General features: G+C 46.8%; 1 protein-coding gene across 3 annotated transcripts in view; it reads right to left on the reverse strand.

Annotated features, from left to right (window-relative positions):
- RASGRP1 (RAS guanyl releasing protein 1) overlaps positions 1-16,262 on the reverse strand; it is a 315,245-nt gene that overhangs the window by 79,396 nt on the left and 219,587 nt on the right. For all 3 annotated transcript variants that reach the window (XM_068253917.1, XM_068253918.1, XM_068253919.1), the window contains one exon: positions 15,399-15,486. The gene's annotated coding sequence lies outside the window, so the exon portion shown is untranslated. The remainder of the gene's footprint in view (positions 1-15,398; positions 15,487-16,262) is intronic.

The raw sequence follows: 16,262 nt of genomic DNA on the forward strand, positions 1-16,262 counted from the left end.
AGAAGCGTGCCTGGCCGGACGACGCATGCGCCAACTGGCCCCAACTAGAGGACTTTTCAAGGCCAGTTGCGGGCAAAGGAGAAGGTGACTGAGGACGACGTCGGAGTGATCAGGTTGGAGGGGGCTGGAGGAAGCCCCAGGTATGTATACATATTTTAAGGGGCCCATCTCAGGTACACGGTTACCGCATAAAGAGAAACCGTGACCAAGAATTGAACTTCATCCCAGTCAGTAGCTGATACCTCCTTTTACATGGGAAATGTATTCCTTTTCACAAACGGGTCATCAGGGGGCTCTGTATGGCAGATATTGTGGTGAAACCCTGCCCACAGAAAACCGTGAGGACCATGGTCCTGGTAGTTTCTTGTCTCTGAACCTCGTTGGGAAATAACAGCTATTTTACTGTGTACAGCTGTTTCCAACTGCCAAAAAAAGCAAGCAGCATCTCCTTCCACTAACATCACCTGCCAGCAGTAAAGCTATCACCACGTGATAAATGTCAGAATGTAAATCAGGGAGAGGACAGCTTTTACAATGGGAAAACACAGACTAAATCATTTATACATAATTATTGTAAAAATGAAGCACTTTTTTTATTACATTGTTTTCACTAGAGCTCCTCTTTAAGTACCAGCAGTCTCTGCCCTCTTAAGAACCAGAGGCCGCTGGTACCAGAAACCACCGCATGCGATGAATTGCCACACATACCCACTGCTACCACCGTCCACACCGCACACCCAGAGCCTCAGGCGTCCACGCCGCACACCCAGAGCTCTGTGAGCCAGTCAGGAGCCGCTTTCATTGGCTCCTGACCGTGGGATCAATGTAAGCCAATGGGAGTTGCTTACATTGATAACAGGGACAGGAGCCCATCAAATCAGCTCCTGACCAGCTCAAAACGCTCTGCCGTCATAGAGACAGCAGAGAAAGCGAGTGAGTTATGGCAGAAAGACAGCGACAAGATCGGCGGGAGCGACGAAAATGTGCGGTGATGTGAAATCTATGCCCTGGCAGGTATTAGACCATCATGAAAACAGGGCATAGATTTCAATCACCGCCGTCCGGAAGCGGTTAAAGAGGAACGGTACTGAAAAAAACATAATGAATAAAATTGCATATTTTTTACAATATTCATTTATAGATTATGTTAGTCAGTGTTTGCCCATTGTAGAATCTTTCCTCTCTGATTTACATTCTGAAATTTATCAATGGTGGTGACCTCTTTAGCTCTCTGTGATCTGTATAGAATGTTCGTTGCTGAGAGCTCTATACACAGAGGGAGATACTACTTGCTTGGCAGTTGGAAAAAGTCATCAGTTCTCACAATGGAAGAAGGTTCCCAGACAGCAAACTGAAAGACCATAGCCATGAGATCACACTGTGGGAGGGGTTTCATCACAATATCAGTTATGTAAATTAGGTACCAGGTTAATTTAGAAGTCTCTGAAGATTGGAAATAGGTGCTCAGCTATAATATAGCTAAGCACCAGGGGGCAAGTTAGGTGCCCGGTTTTTGGAGGAGCCTTGGAAGATTGGTAATAGGTGCTCGGCTATAATATAGCTAAGCACCAGGGGGTAAATTAGGCACCGGGTTATTGGAGGAGTGTCAGAAGATTGGTAATAGATGCTCGGCTATAATATAGCCAAGCGCTGGGGGGGCAAGTTAGGCGCCAGATTATCGGAGGGGTGTCAGAGGATCGGTAATAGGCGATCAGCTATAATATAGCCAAGAGCCGGGGGGACATTCAGGTGTGGGATGGGTTTATGTAGGTAATGGGGTTTAGTGTTAGGAGTAGATGGGGGGTAAGTGTTAGGTATAGATATGAGGGATGTTAGTGTTAGGCATACACAGGGGAGGATTAGTGTGAGAATAGGGTTACAGTGGGGAATAGTCAGATATCAAGGATAGTAAAATATTGGTCAAATTACCATTATTCTACTATCCGGTATTATTATGCACCCATTTTACTGGGAGCCTATTAGAGGTATACATTTAAAGCGTGTAGAAGAAGTTGCCAAGCATCAGAAGGAGACAGCACAGATCTATGAGGTGATAACTTCTGTGGAAGTGTGTGCATACCCATGAAGAAGTGTCAGGAATAGAGGAGCAGAGGGTGAAAGTTAATAAACTGTGGTCAGACTCAGAAGGTGTGAAAGGAAGGTAAGTATAAGGAGTGACAGAACAGAGGTGAGTGAAGATAAGGTCAAGCGTGTAACCAGCAGTGAGTTGGTGCAGAGGACATTGAGATAGATCATAGGTGGAGTTAGTGTGAGACGCTTGGTGACAGAAGGATTGTTGATATTAATAAGGATGTTGAAATATCCAGTAAATGGTAATTGAATGTCAGTAGACAGGAATAGGAGAAACAATGCAGAAATGAGCCAGACAAAACTCGCAAGGCGAGGAGGTGGATAAATAACTGTAATATGGACGTGGAAAGGAGACTTTAAAAAAAACAGAAGAGAGGGGGTGGGGGAGTGAGTGACTTAAAGTGGAACGCCAGTGAAAATAATGTAATAAAAAAAAGTGCTTAATTTTTACAATAATTATGTATAAATGATTTAGTCAGTGTTTGCCCATTGTAAAATATTTTAAATCCCTGATTTATATTCTGACATTTATCACATGGTGATATTTTTACTGCTGGCAAGTAATGTAGCTGCTGCTTGCTGTTTTGGCAGTTGGAAACAGCTGTAAACAGTTATTTCCCACAATGCAACAGGGTTCACAGACAGGAAACTGCTAATAGTACGTACTCAGAATTTCTTTGTGGGAGGGGTTTCACCACAATATCAGCCATACAGCGCACCCTGATGGGCTGTCTGTGAAAAGGAATAGATTTCTCATGTAAAAGGGGGTATCAGCTACTGATTGGGATAAAGTTCAATTCTTGTTCGGAGTTTCTCTTTAACCTATTTTGGTTTCTGGACGTAGAAACTACGTCCAGAAACCATGTGCGCTACCGCGCGCCCCCGCGGCCGATCGCGCGCGTGCACGCGCACTCCCGGCCGCGGATTCGGTAGTCAGGGAATCAATGTATCGGACTATGAAGTCCGATCACTGATTCCTCTCCCCCGCTGAAAAAGCGACAGCTTCTCTCGGAAGCTGCGCCTTTTCTGGCCATTCACTTCCTGATGCGCCACTCTAAGCGTATGTTACGCTTAGAGTGACGTCATGTAAACAAACTCATGGCCGCCATCTTGTGGCCAAAAAGTAATACTACACCTGAAAATAAAAATGAATTAAAATCAACACACATTTACATTATAAATCTATTGTTTACCCCCCACCCTCCCAAAACTACCCAAATAAAATGTTTACTATAAATAAAAAAAACCATTACAATAAAAAAAAAAAAAACATGTAAATATTTACCTAAGGGTCTAAACTTTTTAAATATCAATGTAAAGATGAAATATTTCTATATTTTTTTTTATTTTAAACTTGTTAATAGTGATGGATGCAAAATGGAAAAAATGCACCTTTATTTCCAAATAAAATATTGTCGCCATACATTGTGATAGGTTAAATCAAATGAAACAAAGACCGCACTCACGTCAGTGGGTAGGCTGGTGCCGGGCCCCAAGGCTTCTATCAAACACTGTCGTCATGGAGGAGTCCGCACACAGACTTGTCGGAGCAATCACCACAATTTTATTGTCCCATCACATGTATAAAGATACACAGTCAGACCTGCATAGGCATCTTTATACCCCCCAAAGAAAGCCTAATTGGTGGCGGAAAAAACAAGATATAGATCAGTTCATTGTGATAAGTAGTGATAAAGTTATAGGCTAATGAATGGGAGGTGAACATTTCTCTCGTGAAAACCACGGAACCTGAATGGGTTAAAGAGCAAATTTCAGAAGAGACTATACCAGGTTGCTATACATAGATTCATTATTTTTAACCGATTATACTATTATTTATCCCATTCTACTAAGAAATACAGCAGTAGTTAGGAAAAAAATGTGGCACACAAACTTACCCATACACATACAAATTTCTGCCATCGATATACAGTAGATTCGACCGCTCTGATCGAATCGGCTAGAAATTGATGCAGCAGGCAGCATAATCGATTGGCTGATCGATTTCTGGCCGAATTAGATGGATTTACTTGATCAGTCCGAACGGAAAATCTAGGTCAATCGGCTGCTGCCGGCAGATAGATGTCCCATAGCGTTGCATTGGATCGAATAGTGCAACACTGTATTTCGATACTGAAATCTATTGGAAATCTGTTCCTAATGTGTGGCACACATCAGACAGATTCAACCTGACAGGCATCTGACAGGAATCTATCTGATGGTTGAATCTGCTGGGAATGTGTACGAGTACCTTTACCTTCCAGTCATTAATTATGGCTCTGCAGAGTTATAGATGGACTGCCCTCCACTTTTCAGACTATGGTCAGCACCGCTAAATTTATGCCCAGTCACAGGGCTAGCACAGTAATGCTTTCCATGTGCCAAAGCTGAAATCCAGTGGCCTAGTGTTATTGGGAATTGTTTTGATTATAACTTGACATTTTAAAGCTGTATGAGTATCCTTTCTCCTCCGTCTGACCCTGATTTGTTCTCCTGTTGCTCTTGAGACTCCTCTCTGAGCGGACTGTGGTGAAATGGAGAGCAATCGGGTCACTCCCCCTTTCAGAGCAACTTCAAGCCCCAATAGGGTCCCCGGGATAAAAAAATGTAACCTGGGAGAGTCCCCTGCCCCCCTCCCACACAGCAAATTCACCCCCAGAGCCCCTGTGCTGGTTGACACCCCCTACCCCCCGATCTTCCTGCTTAATTTTACTCCGCCCCCCCTCCCCCCCGCCCCTGCACCATTTTTTTTTAGTAAATCAACTCACCTGTCTCGACATGCTGCTCCAGTCTGTGCACTCTCATCTTCATCTTCGCAAGCAAAGGGTCATGGAGAAGAGACAGCCAACGGGGATGAAGACAGGGAGCATTGTTGGGGCTGGGTGCTGGGACAGGTGAGTTGCTATGCTGAATTTGCAAAGGCCCCGGGGAGCACAAGTCGGGGGGGGGGGGCTGGGCAGTGCATGGGGGCCCTGGAGCAATTGCCCCCTTTGCCTCTATGGTAATGCTGGCCCTGTCAGCACCCTTTATTCACTGGTAAGGCCTACACTGTTACCCTCAGCACATTCAGCCACAGGTATACAATGACTACATAATGCCCGTACAATCTGACATTGTTATTGGAGTTGGAGAGTACTGGCAATTCATCTGTAATCAACCACATTCAGCTCATCCAAGCATGTCTGCTCATAATAATGGAGCATAAGTGAGCAAAGAACAAAGCCTTATGTCATTCTGTCTCTGCAACATCTAACCTGAATATTAGCTTTATATACCCTGAGCAGGGCCAGACTGGGATAGGATATGTGTACAAATATTAGTTGCTGAACTGTGATAGTCTAGGCCAGGGGTGCCCAATAGGTCGATCGCGATCTACCGGTAGATCGCGACCGCCTGATCGGTAGATCGCGGCCTCTTGGCCGCGTCCCATTGAATTTAGCAGCCAGCAGCTGTATAACGCAGTTTCTGCTGCTGGCCGCTGGAGGAGAGAGCCTGGCCAATCAGCGGAGGGGAGGAGAGAGCCTGGCCAATCAGGGGAGGAGAGGCGCGCAGCCAATCAGGGGAGGAGAGGCGCGCAGCCAATCAGGGGAGGAGAGGCGCGCAGCCAATCGGGAGGAGAGGCGCGCAGCCAATCGGGACTCGGAGAGGCGGAAAACTTCAGAGTTCCGACTCCACTCACGCTGCCCACCGGAGCCAGGCCTGAATACCTGGACACCACCGCGGGAAGACACCGGCCCTATACCCAGGTAACCTATACTGAAGGATCCTATACCCGGCTAACCTATACTGAAGGGACCTCTACCCAGCTAACCTATACTGAAGGGACCTATACCCGGCTAAGTTATACAGAAGGGACCTATACCTGGCTAACCTATACAGAAGGGACCTATACCCGGCTAACCTATACTGAAGGGACCTATACCCGGCTAACCTGTACTGAAGGGACCTATACCCGGCTGACCTATACTGAAGGGACCTATACCCGGCTAACCTATACTGAAGGGACCTATACCTAACTACAATTCTGGGGGGGGGGGGGAGGTGCATTTGAAACATCGGTAGATCTCCTGGCCTCGGCAAATTTTAAAGTAGCTCGCGAGCCGAAAAAGTGTGGGCACCCCTGGTCTAGGCTGTCCTGAAGAGAGAGAGATATGGAGTCTGACATATTTATTTCCTTAATTTAGGCCCCTTTTACACTTGCATTGCAAGTCTACAATGCGCTACCCTGTTTCAACGCAACAGCAATGCAAGGCAATGAGGCTTAACACAAGTGCCTGATCCGCTGATGTAAGTCAATGGGCGAGACATACCTTTTAAAAAGGTAGGCGGTGGCATTGAGGCGTGCATGCACAGAAAAAATACGAACATGCCAGTAACATACTTCCTGTCCCACTGGGCGAGGGGTGTGCGGGGCGGCGCTATGCATATGACCATGTCAGCGCACTCTGCTGCAGGGTTATACACAGGGGCGTAGCTGGGGGGGAGGGGGGGGGGTAGGACATGTGCCTCCAGGCGCTAGGTCTCTAGGGGCGCCCAGCCGTGACCGTGAGGTGTGGTTTTTTTTTCGCAGTGCAGAGAAGGGAAGCGGTAGGCACCCCCTTCCCTCACCATAGGGCTCCCTTGCTCCCCCCTCCAGATATGAGCAGCGGGCGGCGGCAGAGCACTTCCTCTATTCCCAAAGCAGTAGAGAGATCTGTGCGCCACTACTCTGGTCTAGTCTAGACCAGAGTAGCGGCGCACAGATCTCCCTTCCGCGCTGGGAATAGAGGAAGTGTTCTGCCGCCGAGCGCCGGCCCACTGCCAGCCGCTCATATCTGGAGGGGGGGGGGGAGTGATTGATACACCTGGCTACCTTTTCTGGGGACATCTATACACCTGGCTTACCTATACTGGGGACATCTATACACCTGGCTACCTATTCTGAGGACACCTATAGGCCTGGTTACCTATACTGGGGCACCTATTTTGGGGGAACTGCTGCCAGATAAACTGTATTTTTGGGGAACCGCTGCTGCCAGATTAAGTGTATTTTGGGGTAACCATTGCCATATTATCTATATTTTGGAGGAACATCTGCCAAATTACATGTATTTTTGGCGAAATGCTGTCAGATTCCATGTATTTTGCGGGGAAACACTATGGCAGAGCTCAAACTTCCCTGGCAGACCTTTTACACCACTGCTAAGGTCATGTATATTTGGCCCCACCCATTACCACGCCCACATTCTGTTGCGTGACAACGCCCCCTTTTGGCGTGGCGCAGGTCTCTCCTTAGAGGGCGCATTAATAGTCTTTGTCCCTGGGAGCTGAAAGCCCTAGCTACGTCTCTAGTTAAACATTTATGGTTTTGTGCATTGCAATGCGGAATTGCACTGCAAACGCACACCACAAGTGTAAAACCGGCCTTAAACAATACCAGTTGCCTGGAGTCCTGTTGATCTTTTATTAATCTGTAGTGTCTGAATCGCTCACCTGAAACAAGCATACAGCTAATCCAGGCAAACTTTAATTAAACATCTGATCTGCTTGCTTGTTTATAGTCTATGGCTAAAAGTATTCAGACAGAGGATCAACAGGACAGCCAAGCAATTTGCATTGTTTATTGCCTAGTTCACATTTTAACCCATTTTGAATAAAGCCTAAAAGTAAATGAATATTTCCTCAATTCAGGTGTCCTTTAAAAAAGACCACAGGTTCAGTTTAAGACAACCAAGGGGAAAAAAACGACACCCTTATATGCAAATGTGCAGTGTTTTCAGCACATCTCACATTCATTTCACAGCAACTGTGCAGGTGGGAAGTGATTGGAGATGTGTATCAGCAGGAAGAGCTCAGCTGCTTCACGTGCGCTCTGAGCAGAACACACAGAAATAACATTTCAGAAGGGTTGGAACTGATAACATCTTAACTTCTTCAAAACTCCTTAGGAGTATATTTAGGGCACTTGGTGAGCATATGAGATAGTCATAGAGACAAAAGATAATTTTATTTCCTTCTGTTTGTACGTTTTTAGCATAAAGCTGGCCACACAAGTGAGATCTTGATCTGTCTGATCGCAAGAGGATTGTCTCAAGGCACAAATCTTGGTAATGTTACAGAAACATTTCTGCTGCTTTGAAGGTCCCACAACGGCCTCCATCATCCGTATGTGGAAGAAGTTCAAAACCAACAGGACTCTTCCTAGAGCTGACCGGTCATCTAAACTGAGGGATCGGGGGTGAAGACCTTTAGTCAGGGAGGTGACCAAGAACCCAATGGTCCCTCTCAGTGCAGTTTCTAGGTTAAAATGCACCCAGGGCGAGGGTGTAAAAATTGCGCCCCCCCCCCCCCCCCCCGAGCAAGGTATGGGTGCCCGCAGTATAGGTTGGCCAGGTCTAGTTGCACTTAGTATAGGTCCCCCCAGTATAGGTAGCCAAGAATAGGTACCCCAGTATAGGTAGCCAGGCATAGGTGAGCCAGTATAGTTGCCCCCGCTATAGGTTAGCCAGGTAGGTGCCTCCAGTATAGGTAGCCAGTATAGTTGCCCCCAGTATAGGTTAGATAGGCAGGCGCCCCAGTATAAGTTAGATAGGTAGGTGCCCCAGTGCAGGTTAGCTAGGTGGGTGCCTCTAATATAGGTAGCCAGAATAGTTGCCCCCAGCATAGGTTAGATAGGTAGGTGCCCCCAGTATAGGTTATTTAGGTAGGTGCCTGCAATATAGGTAGCCAGTATAGTTGCCACCTGTATAGGCTAGCTAGGTAGGTGCCCCCAATACAGGTTAGATAAGTGCCCCCAATATAGGTTAGATAGGTAGCTGCCCCCCAGTGTAGGTTAGATTTGGTAGCTGCCCCCCAGTGTAGGTTAGCTGGTAGCTGCCCCCCAGTGTAGGTTAGATTAGGTAGGTGCCCCCCCAGTGTAGGTTAGATAGGTGGCTGCTCCCCAGCGTAGGTTAGATTAGGTAGCTGCCCCCCAGTATAGGTTAGATAGGTAGCTGCCCCCCCAGTATAGGTTAGATAGGTAGCTGCCCCCCAGTGTAGGTTAGATAGGTAGCTGCCCCCCAGTGTAGGTTAGATAGGTAGCTGCCCCCAGTGTAGGTTAGATTAGGTAGGTGCCCCCCAGTGTAGGTAAGATTAGGTAGGTGCCCCTCAGTATAGGTTAGATAGGTAGCTGCCCCCCAGCGTAGGTTAGATTAGGTAGGTGCCCCCCAGTATAGGTTAGATAGGTAGCTGCCCCTCTATAATGGAGGGGGGAGCCGGAGCCGCGGGGAGGGCAGCCCGACCTCTCCCTCTCTCTCCTCTCCCGGGCCGCCCTCCGTGCTCCCCCCTCCAGACTGCAGAGTAATGCGCAGGGAGCGCTGTATACAACATACCTCCCTGCGTTCCAAGCGCTGCTCTCTCGCCTATACGATGATACACACGCTGCTTCCGGCTAACAGGAAGCAGCATGTGTATCATCGTATAGGCAGAGAGGAAGAGACTGGCGGCGAGAGAGCAGCGCTTGGAACGCAGGGAGGTATGTTGTATGCAGCGCTCCCTGCGCATTACTCTGCAGTCTGGAGGGGGGAGCACGGAGGGCGGCCCGGGAGAGGAGAGAGAGGTCGGGCTGCCCTCCCCGCGGCTCCGGCTCCCCCCTCCATTATAGCGCCCCCCTCCCAACAGCGCCCCGGGCGGCGGCACGCCCCGCACGGCCCAAGAAACGGGCGTGGTCCCTCTGTCAGAGCTCCAGAGGTCCTCTGTGGAAAGAGGAGAACCTTCCAGAAGGACAACCATCTCTGCAGCAATCCACCAGTGACCATAGTGACTGGATAGTGTAATGGTTAAGGGCTCTGCCTCTGACTAGCTAGCGATGCCTGTTCAGTAAGCCAGCACCTATTCAGTAGGAGACCTTGGGCATGTCTCCCTAACACTGCTACTGCCTATAGAGCGCGTCCTAGTGGCTGCAGCTCTGGCACTTTGAGTCTGCTAGGAGAACTCCTCAATGTTCTGTCTTTGTTTGTTTGTTATTGCATACATTAGTACAAGCTTGAACTGACTTATGCAATAAACAAACACTGAATTGATAACACCGTGTGCCAACCTGACTTCGCTTGTTACTATTGATGTATACAGGTGAAGTGGCGTACCACCAGGGCCGGGCCGAGGCATAGGCTGGAGAGGCTCCAGCCTCGGGGCACAGTGTAGGAGGGGGCGCAGAATTCATTCAGCTGTCATTCCCAATTGTGTTTGAAGCAGAAAGAAATAAGAAAAGGGGATTCATGGCAGTGACTGCAAGCCATATAACTAGATATTAAGGTGTTGGGGAGGTTGTGGGCCCTGTGGCGCCTCTTAGTTTAATAGCAATCAGTGTGTGACGGCTGGGGTGGGAGGGAGGGAGGGGTGCACTTTGGTGTCTCAGCCTTGGGTGCTGAAGGACCTTGTCCCGGCTCTGCGTACCACCCAAAGTTGAGCACCCAGTCTTCAAACAAGAGCCATTCCAAAAACTCTCTCTGCAATCCACCAATCAGGCCTGTATGGTAGAGTGGCCAGACGGAAGCCACTCCTTAGTAAAAGGCACATGGTAGCCCATCTGGAGTTTGCAAAATGTCCCCTGAAGGACTCTCGGACCATGAAAAACAAAATTCTCTGGTCTGATGAGACAAAGATTGAACTCTTTGATGTGAATGCCAGGCATCATATTTGAGGGAAACCAGGCACCGCTCATCACCAGGCCAATACCATCCCTACAGTGAAGCATGGTGGTGGCAGCATTATGCTGTGGGGATGTTTTTCAGCAGCAGGAACTGGAAGACTATTCAGGATAAAGAGAAAGAGGAGTGCAGCAATATACAGAGACATTCTGGATGAAAACCTGCTCCAGAGCACTCTTGAACTCAGACTGAGGCAACGGCTCATCTTTCAGCAGGACAACAACTCTAAGTACACAGTCAAGTTATCAAAGAAATTACTTCAGGACAACTCTGTGAATTTCCTTGAGAGGCCCAGCCAGAGACTTTAATCCAATTGAAAATCTCTGGAGAAACCTTAAAGGCTTACTGTAACCCAAAAAATAAAATAAAATAAAATAAAGTTTACCTTACATGTGGCTTCTGAACCCCGCCCCCCCCCCCCCCCCCCCCGCGCGCGCAGACGTCCTGTGCTCGTGCCAAGACAAAATGATGCTTCAGTCTCCCGCTGTGGCTCACTTCCGGTACTTGCGACTTTAATATTGCAAGCCATTGTGAATGTGTGGCCCTGGCCATGCTGATGTCACCGGGAGCTTCCTGCGCAGTGCATGCATTGCACCTGCAAAAGAAGCTCCTGGTGACGTCAGAGGGAGCGAGGACTTGCTTGCGCTAACATCAGTGGCTTGCGACATTTAAGTCGCAAATTCCAGGTAAGTTGAACTTTTTTGGAGGGGGGGGGGGGGGGGTATTACAGTACTCCTTTAACCATTTCAGCCCGCAGGGATTTTTCACCTTATGCATCAGAGCAATTTTCACCTCCCATTCATTCGCTAATAACTTTATCACTACTTATCACAATTTATTGATCTATATCTTGTTTTTCCCGCCACTAATTAGGCTTTCTTTGAGTGGTACATTTTACTAAGAATTATTTTTTTATAAATGCATTTTAACAGGATTAATAAGAAAAAAATGGAAAAATTCATTATTTCTCAGTTTTGGCCATTATAGCTTTAAAATAATCCACGCTACCATAATTAAAACCTATGTATTTTATTTGTCCGTTTGTCTCAGTTATTACTCCATTTAAATTTTGTCCCTATCACAATGTATGGCGCCAATATTTTATTTGGAAATAAAGGTGCATTTTTTCCGTTTTGCGTCCATCACTATTTACAAGCTTATAATTTAAAAAATGTTCGTAGAATACCCCCTTTAATTGCATATTTAAAAAGTTCAGACCCTTAGGTAGCTATTTATGCCTTTTTTTTTTTGTATTGTAATTTATTTATTTTTTCCATTAAAAATTTTATTTGGGTAATATTTTGGTGTGGGAAATAAACAGTTAATTTATGTATGTATTATATGTGTAAATTGTAATGTAAAAAATATGTAGATGTAGTTTTACTTGAGTTTTTTTTTCTCCTTGTGCTTCTCGCTAAGGGGGACGCGGAAAATTTGACGTGCAGAAAGACTGAAGCCTCTTGTAAGAGCGCTTCGGTTTTTCTGCTGGGGACACAGATCGGTGATCGAGAACCATGTTCCCATTCACTGATCCCAGGGCTACCGGGGGACAGCACGGGGGCAGGGGGGCGCGCCCGCGGAAGCGCGCCGAAGCGCGGCACCGCAGCAGAGCAGCCGCCCGGACGTGAGCTTTACGTCCGGGCGGCAGAAATTGTTGAGAATTGTGTGAAACTGGCCAAGGATAGGTGTGCCAAGCTTGTGGCATCATATTCAAAAAGACTTGACGCTATAATTGCTGCCAAAGGTGCATTGACAAAAGTACCGAGCGAAAGCTGTGAATATTTATGTACATGTGATTTTTCAGTTTTTATATTTTCAATAAATTTGCGAAAACCTCCGTAAACTTTTTTCACAGTGTCATTATGGGGTGTAGAATTCTGAGGGAAAAAATAAATTTAATCCATTTTGTAATTTAAGCCATTTTGGAATAAAGGTGTAACATAACAAAAGGTGGAAAAAGTGATGCGTTGTAAATACATTCCAGATCAATATATATATATATATATATATATATATATATATATATATATATATATATATATATGCAACATCAAAAGGGGATATATATTGTATATCGTTTTGCAAACATAAATACAAAAATGCATTGCATATAGTGTTTGCAAACAATCCATGTATCCATGTAATGTATTTTTGCATTTAGGTTTGCAAAACAATCAATGCATCCCCTTTTGATGCTGTATGTATATAGCTGTCTGTTCTAACATCTTGTCAGCAAACAGCAAGAAGGCTGATTAGCCAAAAGCTTACTCTTTTTCTTTTAAGGTATTTATTTATTTATTTGTTGTATTTATAAAGTGCCAACATATTACGCAGCGCTGGACATTAATTTAGGTTACAGACAATATTTAGGGGTGACAAACAGCAATATGACAATACAGGAATACAAGAAAACCAGATCACACAGCACAGTATGAGTACAAGGTAATGCTTAGTCAGTCACTGGATGGGAGCATGGAGTTAGGCAAGTTAGGTTCACTCAAATGCATAGCATGGGTGCACAGTAATAGAGGTGCATGATCAGGTAGGACACAAAAGGAGTGAGGACCCTGCCCAAAGGCTTACAATCTAGAGGGAGAGGTAGGGACACGAGAGGTAGGGGACCAGAGTTCGGCTGGGTTTACAGCAATTGTGAGGGGTGGTAGGCAAGAGTGAAAAGGTGAGTTTTGAGGGCCTTCTTGAAGGTGTTGAAGGAGGGGGCTGCCCTAATGGGTGGAGGTAGGGAGTTCCATAGTGTCGGAGCGGCTCTTGAGAAGTCTTGGAGGCGTGCATGGGACTGGGTGATGCGGGGGACGGTCAGGCGAAGTTCATTGGAGGAGCGGAGTGAGCGGCTTGGTGTGTATCTCTGAGTAAGATCAGAAATGTAGGTTGGACAGGTTTTGTGGATGGATTTGTAGGTCAGACACAATATCTTGAATCTGATTCTGGACTGGATAGGAAGCCAGTGGAGGGATTCACGGAGGGGAGTCGCCCTGGTGGAGCGATGGGAGGAGTGGATAATTCTGGCAGCCGCATTCATGATGGACTGCAGTGGGGCTATTCGGGTCTTAGGGAGTCCAGACAGAAGGGCATTGCAGTAGTCGAGGCGGGAAATTATGAGGGCATGGATGAGGAGTTTGGTGGTGGCAGGGGTCAGGAAAGGGCGAATCTTACAGATGTTACGAAGGTGGAAGTTGCAGGACTTTGTGAGGTTTTGGATGTGGGGAGTGAAGGAGAGTGCGGAGTCCAGGGTGACACCCAGACAGCGGGCTTGAGAGGTAGGGTGAATAGTAGTGTGGTTAACAGTGACCTGCACATCTGGGAGGTCCAGGGATGACCGGGGTGGGAAGATCATAAATTCCGTTTTGTCTAGATTTAGTTTTAAGGTAGCCAATAAATGATGTCCTGATTTAAAACCTCTTGCTTTTACTGATGGCAAAAACATGGTGCAATACTCTAATGCAGTGGTCCTCAAACTAAGGCCTGCGGGCCTAATGCGGCCCCATGAGGCTTTTTTACGGCCCTCCACACACAAAATGTATTACTTATAGATGTGGCAGCAGTGCTGGCACCATGTTTCCACATGGAAGCTTGCAAGAAGTAATTTGTTGGCTTCAAAGCCAATTCCGCATTAGGTGGCACTGCTGTCCAATTGTATGGCAGGTATGCTTCACTGTCTGGTGAGCAAAAAACATTGTGGTAGTGGTGGTGTGGTTAGAGGTAATATAAAAGCAGTGTGTGTGTGTGTGTGTGCGCGCATGTGTGTGTGTAGAGGTGGATAATTTACAATCCTTGCTATTACTGGGGAAAGGTTGCTAGCTTGCAAATGCTGCAATGAAGGGAGATCAGGCGAGCGCCTGACCGCGGTGCTGCTAGCCACCTGTGCAGCAGCCGCCTTGCTCTCTGTGCACGTTTGCATTGTGGCCGGCGGCTATGGACTTGGAGGCGTTGGAGGCGGAAAGAAAGAGGATGCTACTGTACTGGAAACGAGTGGAGAAATAAGTGACACAGATGGCTGCTGCGATGTGGAGGCGAGCTGGCTACCCATACTGAAAGGGGGGGGGAGGGATTAAGGGAGTCATCTGGCTACCTATACTGGAGGGAAAGGGGGAGGAGATATCTGGCTACATATACTAGAGGGAAGGGGAGGGGTCATCTGGCTACCTATACTGGAGGGAAAGGGGGAGGAGTCATCGGGCTACATATACTAGAGGGAAGGGGTCACCTGGCTACCTATACTGAAGGGAAAGGGGGAGGAGTCATCTGGCTACCTATACTGGGGGGATCATTAGGCTACCTATACTAGACGGAGGGGGTCATCTCGCTACCTATACTGAAGGAGGGCGGCTGGTGACAGTGGCCTAGGGCGGTTAAGAGTACAAATCCGGCCCTGGTGGGGACTTGTGTTTCAGGCTCAGTTTACACTACCTAGGTTCAATGTAATGTTTTTCTACATCATTTTATGTACACTCCGGCCCCCCAGCAGGCTAAAGTATGTTGACCCGGCCCTTGACTAAAAAAGTTTGTGGATCTAATGACTTAGGTTTAGAATATTGACACATACTGAGACAGAGTTAGCTGGATCTCAGAATTTTATGATTGGAACTGAAACAGGAATTGAGTAAAAAGCCCCAGCAGACACACCTGTTCTACAGACAACTGTGAAGTGTGAGTTCCTCTTCCTGTGGAAAGGCTTCCTCTAATTTTCTTTCGGGTCTCTTCTCCTCGCAATCTAAAAAAGGAAAAAACATTTTTTTAGTTAGAATTCTTCTTTTAAGTTACAGTATATAAGCACTTTAAACTTTCTGTGCTGAAAATTATAGTTCCTGATCGCTTTGGATGACAGGGTGTAAAGATGTCTTTAATCAGTGGCCTCCTCTTTAGCATATTTCAGTATTGATAACCGCTCAAAATTACATCTCCATAAAATCCTCCTTGCCACCTAATTGTGGATCCACATATAGCAAAAAAGACACTGCACCAGCAATAAGCATAACAGAAAGAAAGTAGCGTGGGCCTTTTAAGGTAAAAAACATTACAAATTGCCTTTATTAATTATACACATAAATCTCAATATACAGAATTGCTTGAATACACATACAATATATAAGCACTTTTAAAAGTTAATGTCACCCTGATGAGGACCTGATTTGTAGGGATGTAAGCGAACCGTTTGCCGGCGAACCCCTATGGGACGCTACTACTTCCAGGTCACTATGACCCGGAGAATTACGGCTGCGCTGGGCCGGTGGAACGCGTCTTTGATCGCGCGTCAGTTGCCGGCCACTCTCTGCGCATGAGCGTGACGTCACTCATGACATCACGCACATGTGAAGAAAGTGCCTGGCAACAGGCACGATCAAGGACATGCACCGCCGGCCCAGCGCAGCTGTACTACTCTGGGTCATAGCGACCCGGAAGTAGTACAGGGTGAAGTGTTTGCCGGCGAACGGTTCCCGAACCATTCGCCGACGTCTCTACTGATTTGTTGAAATGCATTGGTGGGCA

The sequence above is a fragment of the Hyperolius riggenbachi genome, chromosome 9 (assembly GCF_040937935.1).
Source record: "Hyperolius riggenbachi isolate aHypRig1 chromosome 9, aHypRig1.pri, whole genome shotgun sequence".
Classification (NCBI taxonomy): Eukaryota; Metazoa; Chordata; class Amphibia; order Anura; family Hyperoliidae; genus Hyperolius; species Hyperolius riggenbachi.